The sequence below is a fragment of the Mytilus edulis genome, chromosome 12, assembly GCF_963676685.1.
Source record: "Mytilus edulis chromosome 12, xbMytEdul2.2, whole genome shotgun sequence".
Taxonomy (NCBI): domain Eukaryota; kingdom Metazoa; phylum Mollusca; class Bivalvia; order Mytilida; family Mytilidae; genus Mytilus; species Mytilus edulis.
Window position 1 is genome coordinate 34,048,336 of NC_092355.1, and position 23,958 is coordinate 34,072,293.

Here is a 23,958-nt window from a genome sequence, read left to right on the forward strand (position 1 = left end):
ACAAAAATGCAGGATAAAAATTTTCATCCTAGCCCCCCCCCCCCCCCCCCCCCCCCCCCAAATCAAATGGTAGCTCCCTAAGAAGATATTTCCGAATTGATCATAAACACATCATATTTGAAAGTTTTGTTATTGCATAATGTACTGCTTAAGGGGGTACCTAACGCTACAGGGAGACAACTCTGTAAAGTCAGCTAAACGTTTTAATGAGAAAAAAGTAGTGCCTGTATCGAATCAGGAACATAAAGTTTTGTTTTGATATTTTATTTAATTAGATGATATATAATATGCAAATGTATATAAGGAGATGTGATATGAATACAAAAAGACAATGATGTGACTTAATATACCATGGAACCAACGATAAGCAAAACCAATGTTGCATTGTTTACTACGAAAGACACACCGACAAGACAAAAAGTGAATCAATTAGAACCCTAAAACCTGATTGATGCTGAAAAAAGAAAAAGAAAACAAATATGACAGACAGTAACTAACAACAATCATCCGCCGCTGATCGCCTCGATATAGTCTTGCTGTGCAACAGTAATGCGGCGTAAGACAACCAACAATCATTCAATTGAACCTTCTGACTTAGGAGTTGCACATAATGTGATGGAGTAAAACAAGTTTGCGAGCGCCTCATACCAATACCCTTTATCCACCCGAAACCCATTCCTACTCTTTATAATGTGGCGTAACGACAAAAAATCAGCATAGTGTACTTTCCAGGGTTCTTTCTAATATAAACCTTTTAGTGTTTTGGACCCTAGTAGCAAACACTACAAAGCTTCATCATCACGTTTAATTAAAAGAAAAGAACCCAAGTCTACATTATTATGTGTAATATAAATACTAGTGTCTCAGTTAACACAATTAATAACACCATATAGGAAAAACATAGAACATTTTGTCATATAAAACACTGTCAAACATCCAAATATACTATCCACACTCATCTGTGTCCACATTTATAAATATGAAAAAATATAGTTAAATAGTTTAGTACAATCAAAAATATTTTTATTTTATTATTAGAAGGAAAGTACATGTATATTCCTACCAGAATTGAGGCAATAGCGATAGGTATTATATATCATTTAAAAGAGCATAGATAGTAGACTGGCTCAAGTACATTGGAAATGAATATAGAATGCATCTGTTATACTTATATCATGTTCAAGGAGGTACAATCACAGAACATAATTATCTATTATAAAAACGCACGTAAAATATAAGATGATTGAGAAGATCACTTTAATTGTGCTTTTAATTGATTGATTTATATAGATCACATATACATGTATTCTATTTTCTTATTCAAATGTTTTGGGAGTAAAACATGCAGACCTTAAAGTTGATAATGTCTGTGTCATTTATGAGGCCCCTCATGGGGGGTCCTAGTAATCACATAATCACAATTTTTTTGCCAATATAATCACATAATCATTAAATATTTGCTTATCTTTAGTAATCAAATAATCATAAACTAAAAATACAGTCCTAGGTAATCAAATAATCATGAAATATTTGGCTTAATAATCAAATAATCATTAAAAAAACGGCCAAGTAATCACATAATCAAAAACCCCATGAGGGCCCTCATTTATAGTCTCTTGTAGAGTTGTCTCATTAGAAATCATACCACATCTTCTTTGTTTTAGATAAAAGACACCTCTCTGAGTGTATTCGATGGTTACGTTTTGATGCAATTTTGGATAACATATAAATAAAACTATGTCAATTAATATCGTAATAAACGGACTTCGGTACACTGTGCACTTTGTGTATGGTAGTCACTGCATTGGCCGTTCAGTGTAAAGCAATCTATACAGTTCCAAAATTATCATTGACATTAAAGTGGGTGTTTTAGGTGCATGATAAGTTATACCTCACAAAAACTCTAGCAGCACTAAATACACTTCGTGTATCTTTTGTTTACTATATTAACGAACTACAAGTACAATTGTCTATTTCAAAAAGAGTTTTCAGGTATGAAAATCACAATGTTTAGGGGTGAGAAAGTCCAAATTATTCAAAATTGTGATACACTATTACACTTACTTGCAACTTATGCATAGAACCATTATATGACATTTTGGCACCTTTATCTTTTATTAGTTTCCTGCTTTGACGGTCGTTTTAGTATATAATTTTTATTTTATTTCATTCAATTAATTCAGAAAAGTCTCATTTTGTATCCCCAATAATATTAAATTCAATTTGGGTGTTTAAGGTGCATGATATGCTATACCTCACAAAATACACTTCGTGTATCTTTTGTTTACTATATTAACGAACTACAAGTACAATGTTCTATTTCAAAAAGAGTTTTCATGTATGAAAATCACAATGCTTAGGGGTGAGAAAGTCCAAATTATTCAAAATTGTGATACACTATTACACTTACTTGCAACTTATGCATAGAACCATTACATTGTATGACATTTTTGGCACCTTTATCTTTTATTAGTTTCTTGCTTTGACGATCGTTTTAGTATATTATTTTAATTTTATTACATTCAATAAATTTCGAAAAGTCTTACATTGTATTCCTCATAATATTAAATTAACTATATGAAAGCTGTAATCTTTAAACATGAAAGAGAAAAGGAAGATATCAAAAGAATTATCAAACTCATTATTCGAAGTGAAAATAGCAACTCCTTGGCAGAAGAACGTGAAAAACAGCAATACGACAAACTTCACTCTACAAAAGACAACTTAAAACCAAAAAAATGAGAAACACAAACTCCACCGAAACCTGGGGGAAGAGATCAGTTTATCTGGAAGGGTAAACAATCCTGCGCAACAAAAGACGACATAGATTTCAAAATTAAAGGTCAATCAACTCATATGAAACAGATGGCGTTTTTTTTTTTTTGTTTTTTTTTTAAACTTTGTAAAATAATTGTGGCTAAGACAATATGAACGTATCCGTCGCCATCTTCATATAATTGTCAACAAACTCTATTAAACTCTTTTAGTGTTAATTTATGCTAGTTTCATAGTTATCAAAATTTTGATTCATTTGCATATTTCGGAGCTAAGTATGGCGTCTATTTCATTGCGTGTACTAGTATGCATTATTGTTTAAGAATGAGCCGAAGCCCGACTCCAGGGTTTCTTCGCTACATTGATGGTCTTAGTCTATCTCGGCTTTTTTGTCGTGTTGTTTTTCTCTTTGACACATATTCCATATATATATTCTATTTTGATTTTAAAAGCTTTTAAGTGTAACTTGTACTGTTAAACATAACATTCAAATTGAGGCTGACGTCTCCTTACCTATTAACCCTAGTGTCAATACGTATGTCGACGGATTATTAATTTTGAACGACAGTTCTGTCTATATAATAAGTAACTAGGAATGCTAGCATGCTGATACATTTATGTAGATTCCTCAGCCAGAAATAGATGTCTGTATATTTTTTCCCAATAATTTATATCTATATCATTATTGGTAATTAAAAGTAAGAAAAAGAGATTAACCATAATAGCAATATTGGTAGGAGTGATCAGAAATTATGACTTCAAAGTATCATTAATGCTATGAGGTGAATAAGTTCTATTGTGACATAGGCTGTCTGCATTTGGCACAGTTGTACGTTTTTCATAAGTCAAAGCAGAGACATCTTCCTGTGTCTACATATACGATATATAGCTGACTATGTGGTATGGGCTTTGCTCATTGTTGAAGGCCGTAGTACGGTAACCTATAGTTGTTAATGTCTGTGTCATTTTGTTCTTTTGTGGATAGTTGTCTCATTGGCAATCATACCACATCTTCTTTTTTATAATATATAGTTCCTCATGCAGTAAAGCAAACTGAATGTGCTCAATACATGTATGACCATGTTGAGTGTGGATACAAATTGCTCACAAGTCAACATGTAAGTCAACGACCATTTTATAGGATGGGGATTTTTTTTTATTAACTAATTATATATAATTTGTTTTTAAACAATAATTTTGAAAAAGAGTTATTTCCATTAATTATTACGAAAAATACAGTTTTATGTTCCTGTATATAATTTAGAAAAAAAAATGCAAATGAAATAGTTAAGAAAATGAATGTCACCAAAAAATGCTGACTGAAATGTTCGAAAAGAAAATAGCGGGAAATTATACGTGCAAATTCAATCAACGTGTGGTTTTTAAAACAAAATGGTGTGGTCAGAAGCGGTAAAAATACAAAGAGAATAAGATAACATTTATAACAATTACTACTAAGCATATATATCTGTATTATACATAGAGATCATGGCAGATATGCCTCAGTAGTAGATCATGATACAGTGTGTACATGCAGAAGATCAATTACCCATTATAAACACATCTTCTGCTAGTCTGATAACGCGAAGTAACAAGAATACCACACAAATACCTTGATATACTACAAACATAAATCTTACATTAAGTGTATGGAACGCCGTAGCTGCCTTATGTGTACTTGTTTTTAGATACGCTTATACTTTTCAATATATGCACATAGTTTTTCTATATATGCACATACTTTTTCTCTATATGCACATAGTTTACTTTATATGCACATAGTTTACTTTATATGCACATAGTTTTTCTATATATGCACATAGTTTTTCTATATATGCACATAGTTTTACTATATATGCACATACTTTTTCTCTATACGCACATACTTGTTCTCTATATGCACATAGTTTACTTTATATGCACATAGTTTTTCTCTATATGCACATCTGTTACTTATTCGTTTTTAATGCGCGGAGTATACGTTGCACTATGAATTAAATCGTTTTTCAATTGTGTTCATGTCTCTGGTGGTAACAATGTGTTCTTACAGATGAAATGACCCTATAAGCGCGATTGCAACCGTTCCAGTGCTCGGTTAATACCCTGTTACTTATTCACTTATAATACGTTTGTTGTACGTTGCACCTTTTAAAAAAAAAATTCAATTGTGCCCATGTCTCTTGGTGTAACAATGTGTTCTTAGAGATGAAATGACCCTATTAGCGCGCATGTACCCGTTCCAGCGCTCGGTAATTAACCTGTTACCTATTCGTTACCTTTTCACTGATAATGCGTTTGTTGTACGTTGCACATTTTAGAAAAGGATTTTCAATTGTGTCCGTGTCTTTGATGGTAACAATGTGTTTTAAAAAATGAAATTACCCTATTAGCGCGCATGTACCCGTTCCAGCGCTCGGTTAATACCCTGTTACCTATTCACTTATAATACGTTTGTTGTGCGTAGAACCTTTTAGAAAAGGATTTTCAATTAAGTTCATATCTCTGGTGGTAATAATGTTTTCTAAGAGATGAAATGACCCTATTAGCGCGCATGCACCAGTTCCAGCGCTCTGTTAATACCCTGTTACCTATTCACTTTTAATACGTTTGTTGTACGTTGCACATTTTAGAAAAGGATTTTCAATTGTGTTAATGTCTCTGTTGGTAACAATGTGTTCTTAAAGATGAAATGACCCTATTATTGCGCACGCACCCGTTCCAGACCTCGGTTAATACCTGTTACTTATTCACTTATAATATATGGCAAGCCGTTCTCGTCAAAACTATGTTAAAACCATTTTTCGAAAAATTTACACACTGAGAATTACAACAAAGCACACTGAGATTTAAAAACTTCAAAACGCACACTGAGAATTGAAAATTACACACTGAGAATTGAAAATTACACACTGAGAATTGAAAATTACACACTGAGAATTAAAAATTACACACTGAGATTTCATAAAGACGCACTGAGATTACAAAAATGAAAAACGCACACTGAGAATTGAAAATTACACACTGAGATTTTAAAAAGACACACTGAGATGAAATAAATTGAAAAACACACACTGAGAATTGTTAATTACACACTAAGATTGCAAAAATACACACTGAGATTAATATGCAAATTACTAATGAATATTCATGAGATGAATAATTCAACAGATTAATATCTTGATCTCAAGAACTCTTGTCATTATAACCAACATTCGTAATAAATTTCAAGACTTAACATCGCTCATATTCATAAGTTTATTGCCTATAATTCAGATCATTACTACCAGTGTATCGGGATGATTTTTTTTACTTAAAACCGTGGGTCCCTTTTCAAAAGTCTTCCAACTGTTTCCCTGGTTTCGCTAGTTAATCTTGTATATTTTTGTTACGTTTATATGCTATAATAGACACTTGGGTCAACATTTCACTGCATTCTTTTGCAGATTGTTCCAATGTTTTCTTATAATTTTAATAAAGTTTTTCACCATTTGGTTATAATTTGTAATTTAGAGTAAGTGGGTATTTTTCTTGTTCTTGTATTTCTAAAGTTTTTTTATTAATAATTTGGAACCAAATCGAAGGACTAACGAGTTCTGTCCCCTTGTTGTTTTAAGCTTGTAATAGATTCAGATTAAGTATGCTAATTAGATATGTGCGCATAAAAAGTGCGCACAAATCTCAGTTTGTAATTTTAAATTCTCAGTGTGTAATTTTAAATTCTCAGTGTGTAATTTCAAATTCTCAGTGTGTGTTTTCAGATAATTTATTCTCAGTGTGTCTTTTTGAAATCTCAGTGTGTAATTTTCAATTCTCAGTGTGTAATTTTCAATTCTCAGTGTGTAATTTTCAATTCTCAGTGTGTAATTTTCAATTCTCAGTGTGCGTTTTTCATTTTTGTAATCTCAGTGCGTCTTTATGAAATCTCAGTGTGTAATTTTTAATTCTCAGTGTGTAATTTTCAATTCTCAGTGCGTAATTTTCAATTCTCAGTGTGCGTTTTGAAGTTTTTAAATCTCAGTGTGCTTTGTTGTAATTCTCAGTGTGTAAATTTTTCGAAAAATGGTTTTAACATAGTTTTGACGAGAACGGCTTGCCATAATAATACGTTTGTTGTACGTTGCACCTTTTAAAATAGGTTTTTGAATTGTGTCCGTGTCTCTTGTGGTAACAATGTGTTCTTAGAGATGAAATGACCCTATTAGCGCACATGCACCTGTTCCAGCACTCGGTTAATACCCTGTTACCTTTTCATTACCTATTCTTTACCTATTCACATATAATACGTTTGTTGTACGTTGCACCTTTTAGAAAAGGATTTTCAATTCTGTCCATGTCTCTTGTGGTAACAATGTGTTCTTAGAGATGAAATTACCCTATTAGCACGCACGTACCCGTTCCAGCGCTCGGTAAATAACCTGTTACCTGTTATATAAAATTAAAGTATTTACATGTTTCTGCTTTTGCACATATTTTCCTTGGAGAACCCTGACAAATATGGTTGAAAATCAAATATGATGAATAAAAGATAAAAATTTGCTCTTCTTAATGAACATTTATCATTGTCATAGACAATTGTAGATTAAAGCAATGTCCCTATTTTTTGGTGGCAGCTTTGTGACAAGTACAGCTTTCTCTTAAATGTTAAATTTACTATTCTAATAAATTCAAACTCTGAATGTTTACACTGCCATTACACATGGAATATTTAAACAAAATCATCCAAAACGTACAAACAAAAATAAGTCTGAACATACTACACTACACATAAAAAGTATTACAAACGTGTTATAAGCGAATAAGTAACGAATAGGTAACAGGGTATTAACCGAGCGCTGGAACGGGTACATACGCGCTAATAGGGTTATTTCCTCTTTAAGAACACATTGTTTATACCATCAGAGACATGAACACAATTGAAAATCCTTTCCTAACAGGTGCAACGTATAAAAAAATGTATTATACGCGAATAATTAACGAATAGGTAATAGGGTATTAGCCGAGCGCTGGAACGGGTACATGCGCGCTAATAGGGTCATTTCATCTCTAAGAACACATTGTTACACCAAGAGACATGGGCACAATTGAATTTTTTTTTTAAAAGGTGCAACGTACAACAAACGTATTATAAGTGAATAAGTAAAAGAGTATTAACCGAGCACTGGAACGGTTGCAATCGCGCTTATAGGGTCATTTCATCTGTAAGAACACATTGTTACCACCAGAGACATGAACACAATTGAAAAACGATTTAATTCAAAGTGCAACGTATACTCCGCGCATTAAAAACGAAAAAGTAACAGATGTGCATATAGAGAAAAACTATGTGCATATAAAGTAAACTATGTGCATATAGAGAACAAGTATGTGCGTATAGAGAAAAAGTATGTGCATATATAGTAAAACTATGTGCATATATAGAAAAACTATGTGCATATATAGAAAAACTATGTGCATATAAAGTAAACTATGTGCATATAGAGAAAAAGTATGTGCATATATAGAAAAACTATGTGCATATATTGAAAAGTATAAGCGTATCTAAAAACAAGTACACATAAGGCAGCTACGGCGTTCCATATAAGTGCCCTCCCTGAACTGATATTATGGTTTATGTTGCGTTTATAAGTCTGCTTATCAAACTCAAATAGGGGGAGTGCGTTTACAAAAAAAACTTACAAAATACAACCCTTAAAATTTTTTTTTCTTATTTACAAATCTCTTCGTTCCTTGAGTTATTGATTTTCGTGATATGAAATATCATATGCCATTATCTCAATGATAAAAATATAGTATGCAATAGGAGAGCAATATAATAGTTCCGCTTTAAACGAGTAACTGAAACATGAAATGGAATAATCTAATGTATTAAAGAATGATAGAATATTAGGCAAGCAGACAAGAGTCGAATTATGAATATGAGGTAAGCAAATATTAGTTCGTGTAATCATATTGTATCTTTTGAGATAGTTTCGTTCTTCATTTTATTTATTTCTTTTTTTCTAATTCTATATTTTCTGTAACTGTTCAAGAATTTACAGAGATTGATTTATTTGTTTCTCTGTGTTGTTGATTGTTTATTTTTTCCTTTTTTTAAATGTACCGTCGCAACGCAATGATACTCTTTGATGAACAAGAATTGTGCGGGTAATTCTTAAGCTTAAAAAAACAAGTTTGGTAGAAAACTGATACTGAAGAGTTAATTTCTTTCAACAATAAGTAATTTAATTTTGGATGTAACGCGTCTTCTGATTGGCTAACGTTATTTTGTTATGAGCCCATAGACATAATTTAGTCATGTGACAAGTTACAATTCGAACATCTAAAGGATTCAGAGATAACTGCTTTGTTAAAAGTAGAAAAAAGCATACGTAATTATACATGACTTTAATTTGTGCCCTTTCACCTTTCTTAGGATTTAAATTATATAACCTCTGTTTTTGTAGTCCTTTAGTTAGTGTGTTGCTCATCCTCGCAGAGGTGGATTTAATGGAGGAACACAGGGTGCCCTTGCCCTTCTTTTTGTCAGAAACATTTGGTTCATTATATAGGGAATCACTGAAGCATGACTGGAGTGAGACTCCTCTTAGACAGTTAATGTCCCCCCTTTTTTATGATAATTTCTGGATTCGCCACTGATTCGTTAGTTGTCTAAATAGTGGTTTGTGGACCGTTGTTTGACATTGCGTCCTTCATCATTTTGTTTGACATGGTATTAGTCTGTTTTTCTTCGACTGAGTAGGTTTTTTTTATGAACTTTTGGTGTCTTCTAACCATTTTCATTATACAAATACGACTATAAATACAATGTCTAGTCGAAGTCGACGAAGACTGTAAATCATGATACACTGCATGAAATGATGCATTTAATATAAAATTAAATGCATATGTTATGCATATTAAATTTCAAATTACAAAAAATATTATGCATTTACTTTGCTGGAAAATTTCTAATTTAATATAGATTTAAACTAAATTTAATATTGCAAATAAATTCCCAAATTTCAACCTAGTTTAAAGGTATTTTTAAATCTAAATAAATTTCAAATTTAAAGAATTTAAGTATAGACTAAATTTGAATAAATTTCTAATTTAAAGAAATGTTTATGTAAATTAAATTTGAATAAATTTGAGATTTAAAGAATTTTTAATATAAATTAAATTTGAATAAATTTCAAATTTAAAGAAGTTTTGATATAATTTAAATTTGAATAAATTTGAGATTTAAAGATCTTTTAATATAAATTAAATTTTAATAAATTTCAAATTTAAAGAATTTTAAATATAAATTAAATTTAATTAATTATGTAATTTAATTACATGTAAATTCAAATAAATTTCTTGTTTATGACTTATTTAAATTAGAACTTCCATCAAATTTAATGCAATTTAAAGTTAATATAATCCTGTATAACTACTTACAAAACAATAGTGCAAATGAATAATAAAGAAAAGGCAGAATTTTTCCCTCTGCTTTTTGGAAAAGGGGTGTTGGGGATTTGTTTTTACTTTAACCCAAATATCTGGTTTGAAAATATCTAATTAAATAAAAAAACAAAAATTAGGAAAAACAGGAATTTTTAATGGTGATAACTTTGTAGCTACTGTACATATAAAATTGATCCTCCAACTTTTCTGATACATGTTTACAAAGTATTAGACTTGAAAGGCATGGATTGTTGCTCTGTGTATTTACAGTAGAATAATATTTGTGGTTTCAAATGGCAATGTGCAAATGTATAATTTGTCAGAAAACATTGAAGACTGTATTTTTCAGATGAAACTTAAACAATAATCCAACGAATACATGTCACTCATTTGCAAAGCTCAATACCATTTTGTAAATATGCCTTTACCTATATGTAAAGAATGGCAATGCATCTGAATTTATATAAGAACTTGAAGAGTTAGAATCTAAGACATACAAAAAACACAAACACCAGATATAAACTATAGGACAAGGCTATCTATGTGTGATTTGGATTTTGACAATGGCAGCAATATACAATACAGGAGATAACAAAAATTTTTGGACAAAGCATAACCATACACAACAATTTCTAGCATTTTCTTATTGTTATCCTGTCTAGGGCATACTTCTAATCGGGTCAGAATAATAAAAAAAAAACAATTTTGAGTTATCTCCCTTTGTATATACTTCAATAAAAGAAACAAAGTATCTAACAAATTAATTTTATTCAGATACTGTCAGACAAATTAGAGTTGTTTTGGTGATAAATTAAAATAAAATGTCAAAAAGTTTGTTATACAATTTTAAAAACATTTAAAACAAATAAAAAAACACTTTTGTTTAAAAAAAGTCAAGTTCTACATCAAAGAACCTCATCAAATTCAAACTAATTAATAAAATAATGGTTATTGACAAATTAACATGCTTACTTGTATAGATTATTTAAGAATCATAACAATTGAGTTATAACAAATAGCAAACAAACGGCACCTCTAAATTTCAAGTTTGGCATCATAAAAATATTAATGAATAATCTCCCCTGCTAGCATTATTTGTCAATTTTAAAAACTTCAAAAATCAAAAAACAAAAAACATAACATTATTTACATGATTAACATAATTCGTAAATTCACAAGAGTGCACACACTGAAATGTCTCGCCTTCTTTACTTATCATTGATATTATGTTGATAGTCCTAAGTATAAAGCTTTATTAAAAACTGTCACATAAACTTAACATTAACCAAGATAACTAAACAAAGAGCAATGAACCATGAAAATAAGGTCAAGGTCAGATGAACCATGCCAGGCAGACATGTACAGCTAACAATGCTTCCATACAACAAATATAGTTGACCTATTACTTATAGTTTTAAAAAAATAGACCAAAACACAAGAACTTAACACTGAGCAATGAACCGTGAAAATGAGGTCGAGGTCAAATAAAACCTGCGCGACTGACATATAGATCATAAAATATTTCCATACACCAAATATAGTTGACCTATGGCATATAGTATTAGATAAAAAGACCAAAACTTAAAAACTTAACTTTGACCACTCAACCATGAAAATGAGTTGAAGGTCAGATGACATCTGCTCGCTAGACATGTACACCTTACAATCATTCCATACAACAAATATAGTAGATCTATTGCATATAGTATGAGAAAAATAGACCAAAACACAAAAACTTAACTATAACCACTGAACCATGAAAATGAGGTCAAGGTCAGATGACACCTGCCAGTTGGACATGTACACCTTACAGTCCTTCCATACACCAAATATACTAGCCTTATTGCTTATAGTATCTGAGATATGGACTTGACCACCAAAACTTAACCTTGTTCACTGATCCATGAAATGAGGTCAGGTCAAGTGAAAACCGTCTGACGGGCATGAGGACCTTGCAAGGTACGCACATACCAAATATAATTATTCTATTACTTATAATAAGAGAGAATTCAACATTACAAAAACTCTGATCTTTTTTTTCAAGTGGTCACTGAACCATGAAAATGAGGTCAAGGACATTTGACATGTGACTGACGGAAACTTCGTAACATGAGGCATCTATATACAAAGTATGAAGCATCCAGGTCTTCCACCTTCTAAAATATTAAGCTTTTAAAAAGTTAGCTAACGCCGCCGCCCGATCACTATCCCTATGTCAAGCTTTCTGCAACAAAAGTTGCAGGCTCGACAAAAAAAACATCCTGCTGCTCGAACATTGATTAAAATTTCATTCTAAATGCTGTATGCAAGAATAAAAATAATAAGGTGTAATGAAATACTTCAAATATGTACAATTGAATAAAATAGCACACAAATAAACTTTTATCAACAAAATTATGTAATGTCAAGCAAAAAATTATCAATATTGAATATGTACTTGGACAATTGAAGAAAATAATAAGTTTATATGCTTATAAATATATTTGGTGTATTGACTGTCTCCTGATTAGTTAAAACTTTTTAGTTTTATTTTCAATTTTTTTTGTTTACAAATTTTATGAAGTCAACATGTGCATGATGTGTGTACTTTGTTATTATTTATATAAATAAAATAAAAAAAATCTTTGAGCCTTATTTTTGATAGAAATTTATTTATAATGAATGGCAATAACTTATTTTGATTTTATTGAACCATAAAATGAATTTTCAACTATTTACATTTTACATAATCCTCTTCGCAGATTATCTAATGTGAAGATTCAAAAAGTTATCTCCCTTTGACAAAGCGATTATAAATAATGTGAAATCTTACAGGAAAAATCTTGACAGCAAATACAAGACACTGAAATGAGCAACACTCAAATTATTATTCAGCATTTAATTAATTAGAAAAGGCAACAGAAAGTTTAAGTAAAAAGAAATATGTAGCTTAACCAAACACATTAACATAATCTGATGTCACCGATATGCTGCACTTGTAAATAATTTTAATAAAAAATGCAAATGTTGAAATAAAAGAGCAGTAATTCATTTTTTTACTTTAAAAAATAATCAAATTCAATAAACCAAACCACTTCATTTTAAGGGTTCCCCCCTTAAACTGAAAACTGTCAACTATAATTCAAAAGTAAACATGAAGGTATTTTTGTTCTTGCAAATTCCAAAAGTGTACCTTTGAATTGGTCCTTATTAAAATTTAAAGAAATTTTTATTGATATCTCTCAATTTTGTGTCATATGCCCTTAAGTAAAAATCCATGCAAGTTCTGTACATTTCTTGTGACAAGGCCTCTCTGATTTACTTGGACCTCAGCTCTTTGCCCTGTGCATTCAGCTGTCTCTGGTATTTACAGTCTAGTAAATGACTTTAGTTTATCCATGTAAGATTTAAAATCTTGTGACAGTCAAATCCCAGTTGTGATCAGGCGAGTTTATCTACAGAATCACTGTCCCAACTTGACATTAAATCAATTTGCATGGCCTTTCTAAATTTGTCCTTTTCTGACACTGGCAGTTTCTTGGCTTAAAGGGCCTTAGCTCTATTTTGTAGCTTCTGTAATAAAGTAATAAAAAAAAATGTTTAATTTTATTAAATTGACAAGTGATATATATGTGACAAATGCAATTATTCTATCTTAATGCAGTTGTAATCAAAATCATATATTTAAAAGATATTCTAATGAGTGACCCAAAAATATCTCGTGGAATAACTCTATAAAAAGAATAGCTAGAAGTTGTGATAAATTTTCTATTTTCAATGGACCATGAAATTGGGGTCAAACCATTAATTTATCCTTAGAAAGATCATAACATAAGGCACATGTATATTTATTTTTAAGTTGATTGGTCGTTAACATCATTAACAACTATCCTGACCAAAATCTTTTACCAAAACTTGAACCTAAAGCAGAACAGATGAAAGAATAAACAAACAAAAGCATGGATCATTAAACATAAACCCCTTCTACTATTGTAGGCTGGCATAACAATTTATTACAACTATTACACATTGTGATTTATTTATCAACATCAAAAAATTATTGATTTGTATCAGTTTAGTTTTTCAATTATATTTTAAAACTAACTCCGTCTATCATTGTTTGGTCTTATTCACAGTGTAGAATATATACAACTTTTATAATTTAATGTGTGATCCTCTCAGGGGTTCAGGCTTATATTTTGGCAAGTGTTTGATGTGTCTATGGGCACTATGGAGGTCTAAAATTAGGTAGCACCCCATTTTTTCCCTAGGGAGATTGATATTGGAATAGCTTATTATTGAGTTTGTTGTCTTTATCAATTTCAATATAAATCACAATATCAGGTACAGCAATTTTTTTTTCTTTTGACATATAAGAAGTATTTGTAAATAGTATTAAAATACAATCAGCTGTATACAATATAACCAAAACAAAAATCTGAGACTGGATTACTGCCCTTTTATCTATCTATAAAATAATATTTAATCAATAGAAATGTGAAAATTTCAAACAAGATTTAAGTCAGTTATTGTTTGATTTGGCTAATTCTACTAAATACACAATTATTTTGATTTTTGTTGTTGTTGTTTTTTTTCCTGCAATTATTTTGTAACACTCTAATAAAAATGAGTATGAATTCAATCCTCCATGACTCTATTCATGCTATTTGTTAGATATCTCTACTCTCATTGGCAACAACACTTCATCTCCTTATAAATTAATTTTTGCAGGCCTCAACTAACAGTATTTTCCATAAAATATATAAAACAATAAAAAGCTAGTACAATCATGACAATGAGTACTATTAATTTATCCCAAGACTTGGTCTGGTCATGTCAAATTAATGTAATCACCAAATAGCTTACTTCAAAATAGAACCAGCTGCTGTTTTACATGTCCAGACTAGATTGTTTATGCCTATAAGCATCACAAACAGCTGCTTACTGCAAAATAAAACATAAAAAGTTCCTAAAATAAATGTGTATTGCCAGGAGATAATTAGTTGAATTTAAACATTCATATTATATTTGTTAAACTTGGTCTAAGGAAAGGGTGTACAGGATTTCCAATACTCAATATATATATATATATGTCTAGCGGGACGGCTGCAGTGCAGGCGATTTGGTGTCACGATATCACAGTAGCATGCATGGGTTCGAATACCAGCGAGGGAAGAACCAAAAATTTGTGAAAGCAAATTTACATGTACAGATCTAACATTGTTAGGTTGATGTTTAGACGAGTTGTATATATATATATATATACATGTATATAGCCCAGGTGGTCGTGTGGTCTAGCGGGACGGCTGCAGTGCAGGCGATTTGGTGTCACGATATCACAGTAGCATGGGTTCGAATCCCGGCGAGGGAAGAACCAAAAATTTGCAAAAGCAAATTTACAGATCTAACATTGTTGGGTTGATGTTTAGACGAGTTGTAAAAATATATATATTACAATGTTTGGCTATTTGAAACATTATGATCACATGCATATATGTATATATTCTGACAGACATTTCAACATACATGTAATATACATAAGGTATATTTATAGATTTTAACAAGGCTAAGTAAGTATATAAGCTGATAATACTAAAAAGGCATACATGTAACTCTATCTTTTATCAAAGACAATGGCACGTCTCTATTTGAATTACATGACTTACAATGTACATTTATATCTTTTGAAAGATTTTTAAAATCATAAATTCAGAAAATGTAGACAAAATATATATATACAATATATACCTTTATATGTGAAGGAACATGGATGGCTGTTGTATTCCCTTATCTTTGAGCATCTGTTTCTGCTTGAAATCGATTCTCTGTAACAATTGGTGCAATTCTTCAATTTTTTCACTGTCATCAAGATTTCTGTTTGGGAATCCATCATCTTCTTTATTAGCTAAGTAAAATAAAAACTTTTTGAGAAAATGTAAATATTCAACATGATGTTCATACAAAATGATATTAAGTTTAAATTCTTTTATATAAATGCCTTTTAAACTTGAGTCGCTGAACTGTAGTAACATGTATATGTTACAGTAAATAGGTGAAATTAGGAATTACATGTAATTACTAAACACTTGAAGTTGGTCAAAAATTATCTGTATTATAATGCTCAACTTAAACTATTTTGGATTAAAACTAAAGTTACTCTGATTTAACCAAATATTTGAAAGTCCATATTTATTTAAGATATTTTTTATACATATCAACCATTCAAAATTTTAAGAGTACTAACTGATCTTCTAGTTAGTATTACACAGCTAAAACAATGTTGTATTATGGTCAGGTGATCAAAAGTTATGGTTGTTTTAGCAGTCAGTAAATAGGTGTAAATATTCATTTTAAATTTAGTAATTACTGGTAATAACTGGGCCGTTTAAGGAATTACTTGTATTAACTAAGTGCATCAGGAATTACCTGTAATTCCTAAATTTTAGTAATTACATGTAATTCCTAATTTCACCTATTTACTGTAACATATATATAAACAGTATGTAAAGGTTTGAAATGTTTCCAAAAAAATACTCAATAATCATAATATAAATGAAGGAAGTATGGTAACCTACATGTATGTATCATTTGTTTGGCTATAGTAATTGGATCAACATCAGTTGGTCTTTAGCGGATAGCATTTATTTTGGAAACATACCACATTGTTTACTTTAATCTAATTAATCTTCATATACAACATGTACAATGTACATATACATGTATCTTAGTTTTCTCGTTTGAATTGTTTTACATTGTCATATCGGGGCCTTTGTGGTATGGGCTATGCTCATTGTTGAAGGCTGTACAGTGACCTATAGTTGTTAATGTCTGTGTCATTTTGGTCTCTTGTGGACAGCTGTCTCATTGGCAATCATACCACATCTTCTTTTAATATATCATTAAGCATTTGAATCACAGGCACTTGTTTCTATCCATTGGAAGACCCACTATCAACGTATATTTTCGAGAAGGTACCCAAGTAATTTTTCACCTCTCCGCTTAAAACCATTATTTCTGGTATATATATACGTTAATAGTGGGTCTTCAAATGGATAGAAACAAGTGCCTGTGATTTGAATTTATACCAATATCAAGGGTACAACTGATATGTCACCTGGGTAAGTAAGGTACATGTACCTATAGAACAAGTCAATTATCCAATAATCTTAAAATCTATAGCACAGTTTGTAATTATTCCGTGACAATAAACTATAATTTGGTTTGCACGACACTTTGACCATGTCCCCTCCTTTTTAAATAAGGTTTTGGGAATAAAATATATTGGGCATGCATCTATCAGATTAATCATAAAAAGTAAATTGATTGTGTAAGGTTATGTAATATATAATGATCTATATTAAAGTAATGCGCAGGGGCGGATCCAGGAATTTATTAGGGGGTGGTCACCTTTTGAAATCTTAAATTGAAATTCAATTTTTGTATGGCCCCGGCCCTTATAGGAAGATTCTGTTTGCCACAAAGCAAAACACACTTGCATATAGATTTCAAAACAGTTCTGTTTGCTTTTATACGTTCATTCATTGCTTTATCAATAAATGTTTGAATATCAGTAGTCCTTTGCTCAATGTTGTCAAGAATAAGTTGAGCTTTTGCTCTAGCTTCACTATGACTTTTTTTACATGATTTCTCATCACGGCCGAAATGATCGTTAAGTCTTGTACTTGCATGTGCCATATCTGTTAGGGGTTTGCATGATAATGTTCCCAAACTATCAACCCCAAACAAAGCACAGTATATGCAGTAAGCTCCTTCTTGTGAAGGTGAGTACACTAGCCCATCATAGCAACTTAGCCAATTCAGCTGAAACAGTCTGTTCTTTCCTGCATATTTTTTTATAGGAAAGTTATAGTTTATTCCAGGTTGGAAATGATTTCTTATCAAATTAAATTTCTCTTCGTTTGTTAATTTACGTGTTGATTGTTTTACAAAACCAATGTCGTTTGTAATTATATGTAAGTCGGGGGTTGTTTCTTTAATCTGATCACTTTTATTCGTATCAATGCTAGGTCCATTACAAGTCGTTGGTACTTCAGAGGGGGCTGATTTGTGGCGTTTCCTAAAGGAAAGAGGATATAAGTTACTGAAAAATTGGAATGAACGAAACTTTTAGACAAAAAGATGATAAAACGGGGGTAGTCATTCAATATAGAATATTTTTGTGACTTTAAAACTTTAAAATTAATTTTGGCATCACAGTAAAAAAATATTATTGGTCGAGAAAAGTTATTATACAAACTTTAAAAATTTAGATAAACGTAATGTAAAAAAAAGTATAAATTATCTGCTAAAAACATCTAAGATTGAGGACTGTCTCTTCATTTTTACACCTTAACATCAAAGAAATCGACCAAGTAATTAGCGATTGTTGATTACATGTTCATTGTATAAACATACATGTCAAGGTACATGTATTTAGCCTTAAGGTAAGTAATGACAACTTTATGACTGGTGATTACGATAGACAAATTGATTTGATCGACGAATTTATTTTTCAAAATGTTCAAGGTGCACCATTTTTTGGTACATGGTGCACCATTTTTGCAAACCCAGGGGGTGGTCACCGGCACCGGATGACCACCCCCTGGATCCGCCTCTGATGCGGTTACCAAATCGAAAATCATGTTGAATTTGAAGTGTGTTCTTCTTTTGGGATTTGAAAATCCCGCAACATGACGACTTAAACATTGCTATAATAGAAAACACTCGAGACTACCGAAAGGTGCACGGTCGCACTAAATACCAATAATATGTTATTAAGCCAAATAAAATAATGTATCCTTGATATGATGCGTATATAATATAATTGTTTAAAAGATGTGAATAACAGAATAAATGACAGACACATGATCTCCAGAAATTAACTATTAAAGATAATAAAGTATTTTCCTGGTCTACTTTTTGGTCTTAACTTACACTGTTATTATAACAACAATACAAAAAAAACCGCGGGACATGACCAGATAATAAATATAATTTTTCATACGTACAAATCAAGTTGATCGAGTTACCTGGACTCATAATATTCACATATTAGTATAACCTTTAATATATATTTCTCAAATTATTGCTTTAATAGTAAGCATAGGTACTTGGATACAGGACATTTTTTTTACCCTACCCTTTTTTTCCAAAATCTGTTATATTTTCGTTTTCTCACTTTCGTATTATTTATTTTTTTCGCGTCTGTCTGTACGTGTCATTAGAACATAAATACACTACAAATTACTTGGTTTTGCTATTTACTATCAATTCCAAGTTTACTATCCACAGCAGTCACGGATATATTACTAAAGAGAGTGAATTTTAAAATAGAAAACGAAAAAATAACGGATATTGGAAAAAAGGGGGAGGGTAAAAAAAATGGTGACATCCCATTAGTCTGACAACCATTATTCGGACAGCCCAATACTCCGACAACATGTACTATTGACAGCCCATTATTACGACAACCCATTACTCCGACAGCCCATTATTCCGACAATATGCGTTTTTCTTAGTGTATGGATAAATTTTCTCTAAAAAAAAAACCAACTCCGCTCTCTGATATTTGTGGTTGTCCGTTTTGATTCCAATTATTTTTTGCATGCGGACATTAATTTTGTCTCAGTAGTTGGAGTTGATACACATGATTATAGCAACTGCTCAGTCCTTAACCTCGCCCCTCTTTCGTTTTGCGTGTCTAGTTACTTTATTTATCTTTATATTTCGTTGTTTGTGTTTCTACTATCAGTCTGTGCTGTTCTAGCTCGCTATTTTTTGCATGTGTGTCTTGATCTACCTTCTTTTCACTAGATCTTCTAATCCCCCTTTTCGCGTATCAGGGGAGTGAGGTTCCCCCACTATGAACTACATAAATAAATAATACATCGGAGTTGGAAAACACTACCCGCCCTCTTTGGTCGCAACACTTTCTCTCCTTGTATCACTCATCTGAGTTTTATTTAAATTTATTTTGTTGCAGAAATAATGGGATAAAGTAGCGTCAGTCAAAATAAGAAAAACAAAGAGACAAATACGTACCCAGAACCTAAAAAATAAGAAGACAACTAGGACGAAATATGTGCTAAGAAAAGATGAGCAATTCCAATCATGATCAATCATGAATACGGTATCATGTTCGGGAATGAGAATCCACGAAATACGGAGACAGTACATGTAGCACTTCTAATAGCGATCGTTCAGACATAATCCGAGAGATGACACTCAATATTTTGTTGGGAGACTGATTTTGTATGCTAAGATTATTTTAAATTCTAGAAAGATATGCCTCTTTTTTAATGATTGGTGGAGATGCAGGACTGCATGATGATTTACAACAAAACTTATTACGAAAAACAAATATGACGGACATGAATATTTCGGCAATTTCTATCTAAATATGCATAAGGAAAAGTGATATCGGGTCAGTGACTGTATATGTCATAGAAATATACAGTCAACGCATTTTGACTGCTCAAGTAGAACGAGTGCAGTATAAAAGACAATAACAAACTAGTAGAATAAGACAATGTGTGACATTCTTGTCCTTGTGTCTTTGTCAAATTGTTTAATTGTAAAAACTTAGTAATATGTTTTTTGTGGGAAACTTATTTTTCATTTAAAAATTGGTTTCAAGAAGAAACATATTTAGATATCATTGATTTTAAGAAAGGTAATTTATATGTTAATTCAGAATCGGTGCTCTTCCATTACATGAAGAATTGAAAATGCTAAATACTCAAAAAATCGTATTGTACAGCTGATAAAGTTTAGGATGAGCGTCATTTTTCAATCGAATGCTCACTTCATTATAATTTGAGGGAGGAATTCTTTCGCCATATTTCTAGCACATATCAGAACTTTAAAACGTTAGACAATTATGATTAATTTCGAAGTGAACACAAGAAAACTTTACTATTATGGAGAAAAAAAATGAGGATCATATCGTTAGTTCTTTTGAATAATGTAGTACATGTCTGGATACTGACTGTTAATTGATATTAATACGTATTTTTTTTTTTATATTTTGTCTTAGCTCCGATTGTGACTGAGGCTTATAGTGCTATAAATATAATTGTATCATATTAGTATTGTAATGTCTTAATGTTGACACAATCATTAGACCGCCGCTTCGAAAAAGTGGGGGTATACTGTTTTATCTCTGTCTGTCCGTCCGTCCAACCGTCCATCCGTCAGTTCGCCGCCCGTCCCATAACTATTTTCGTTGCATCTTTTTCATGAACTACATTACAAGGATTTCTGAAAGGTTTATTGAAGTTAGTTATATCGTGTGATGCTTTTTCAAACTCATTACTCATTACATGACAGCCAAGTTGAAAACTTTTGTCACATTTTTCTCAGGTACTACAATACCATGATTTCTGATATTTAACTTCAAGGTTTATACAAGTCAGTTATACTGTGTAATGCTTTTTCAGATTCACAACTCAAAAACTTTCTATCTACCGAAATCTTTGGGCAGGGTATCATCAGTAGCTCGCGCCATCAATGCTTGTTGTTGATTTACATAGATCCTTTAATTTGAAAAATAAAATATTATTTTCTGTTTTATTCTATATACAGATTTCGAATTGAGAATTAACATTGAAAGTATACGAACTACCTTATTATATATATGTATTATATATACGGAGTTATTTCTTAAAATATGTTATTACAAATATAAACGTAATAATACAGACAGACACATTTTATTTTACCCTGATATCCTGATATTTGACTTGATAAGTGTCGGAATTATAGGTTGTCGGAGTATTGGGCTGTCGGAGCAATGGGTTGTCGGACTATTTGGTTGTCAGACTAATTGGTTGTCGGACCAATAGGCTGTCGGACTAATGGGCTGTCGGAATAATGGCGTGTTACCAAAAAAAAACAAAGTTCCGATGATAGTAAGACCCTTATTACTATACACATCCTTGATTCATGACAGTGATATATGCATTATAAACTGTATACAGAAATATACAAGATATTGACTTCTAAATTAACTTAATGTTACCTCAGTTACTGACTCCATGTTGACATTATTGTGTAATGTTGGTGTTAAATGAGATAGGTGTTGAAATTCTTCGTCGAATAACTGAATTTGGTGTGTCGATATCTACTGATCCTCCACATGCCCCGGGCAAATCCAGAGGCGCTAACCGGGCATTCTTTTGCATCTGACCGAGAAGACTTTCAGAAGGACTGTATAGACGAATCTTTAATTGTTTTAGAACCTTCATCAGACCCGAGTCTTGCATGCATGGAGATGGACACTGATATACTTAAGTACTGGTACATTGTATTAACGATTTCACTACGAGGAATATCATCATCTTCAGAATGTGAGAGACAAGCAAATCCGCCAGACGACATATCCAGACAGACTTAGTCAATGATGCAAATAATATTCTTGTATACTTGTAGCCAGACTGGTATATATATATATATATATAAGCAGACTGGTGGACGTGTAGGACATGAAGGCAAACTGTTAGAAACGTAATCTGGCGGGTAAACATGTATATCGACTTGTAAACACGGAGACAGACTGTCGGACACATAGAGACCGCGGTTAAAACGTAGTGACTTGTGGACATAGTCAGACTGTTGAAAATCATATGGACAGACTAGGGGGCTATAAGAAAGACTTGTGAAAGTAAAAACAGACTAGTGGATAATTGAAAAACTGGTGAACATGTAGACAGACTTGTGCAAATGTAAATTGACAGAAAATATTTGTCAGCCTAAAAATCTAATTCTAACTCTATTGGGTTTGATTTTCAGACTTACATTAGACATTATTTTATTAAACCAATCATGGGCCCTTGTCAGGCAAGATACAAAAACATCATACAGTGATTATATAAACATTAGTGAAATACACAATATTATAAGTAATACACAAATAACAAATTGATAACATGAGCATTGTAGGATATAATTACATGTATATGAATACGAAATCTATATTCTTTGGGGGGGGGGGGGGGTATTATGTTGTAGGGCAAGATAGGGTAACAGTTATCAAAGCCCCCCCCTTTTTTTTCAAATAAACGAATTTTTTTTATTAATCTTCATTTTGTCGGATTAGAAATGTTCTATGATCTCATTTATGATTTAAGTATAAACTAAAGGACACTTTTTTACTTGGTTGTGCTATAATGGATTTAGTATTACCATTTTTTTCAGTTAAGAACAAAAATGAAAATAATGGATTATTTAAGGTTTTCTCATTAAAATATTCAACATAATGATTCTTTATTTGCAAAACAAACAAAAACAATTTTGATTATTGCAAATACATAGACTCACTAAACAAACATAATGAAAAATTGTAAGGTTAAATTAAGTGTAATATTTCCAAAATAAATTCAACATCATGTCAGCTCATCGGGTCAATTTAATTAGCCGGATATCGTTGCCTTTACCATTTATTTCACACCACATTTTACACTAGTTTAACAAATGATTCATACTTTTTATACTGATTCAGAAGCGTTGTCTATGTGGTTTATTTATTATAAAAGTTGTAGGTCACTGGGTCATTATCAAACACTAAAGGAAATTAAACAATGTATAAATTTGTCTTTGGTATACACGTCAGGGGCGGATCCAGGAATTTATTAGGGGGTGGTCACCTTTTGAAATCTTAAATTGAAATTCAATTTTTGTATGGCCCCGGCCCTTATAGGAAGATTCTGTTTGCCACAAAGCAAAACACACTTGCATATAGATTTCAAAAAAGTTCTGTTTGCTTTTATACGTTCATTCATT

At 31.5% G+C, this 23,958-nt stretch overlaps 1 protein-coding gene and 1 long non-coding RNA gene across 3 annotated transcripts in view; one reads left to right on the plus strand and one right to left on the minus strand.

The window, feature by feature from the left end:
• Nucleotides 1-8,613: 8,613 nt before the first annotated feature.
• The window catches only part of LOC139498350 (cholecystokinin receptor type A-like), a 113,879-nt gene continuing 98,534 nt past the window's right edge, over nucleotides 8,614-23,958 (plus strand). The window contains exon 1 of the mRNA XM_071286735.1: nucleotides 8,614-8,695. The gene's annotated coding sequence lies outside the window, so the exon portion shown is untranslated. The remainder of the gene's footprint in view (nucleotides 8,696-23,958) is intronic.
• Nucleotides 10,954-22,426, minus strand: LOC139498357 (uncharacterized). 2 transcript variants are annotated; one of them, XR_011657903.1, is made up of 4 exons: nucleotides 22,199-22,426; nucleotides 15,928-16,084; nucleotides 15,046-15,123; nucleotides 10,954-13,752 (listed from the first exon to the last, which is right to left on the minus strand). It is a non-coding gene; the product is annotated as an uncharacterized lncRNA (long non-coding RNA). The 2 variants fall into 2 exon arrangements; XR_011657902.1 differs by lacking the exon at nucleotides 22,199-22,426 and adding an exon at nucleotides 18,807-19,771.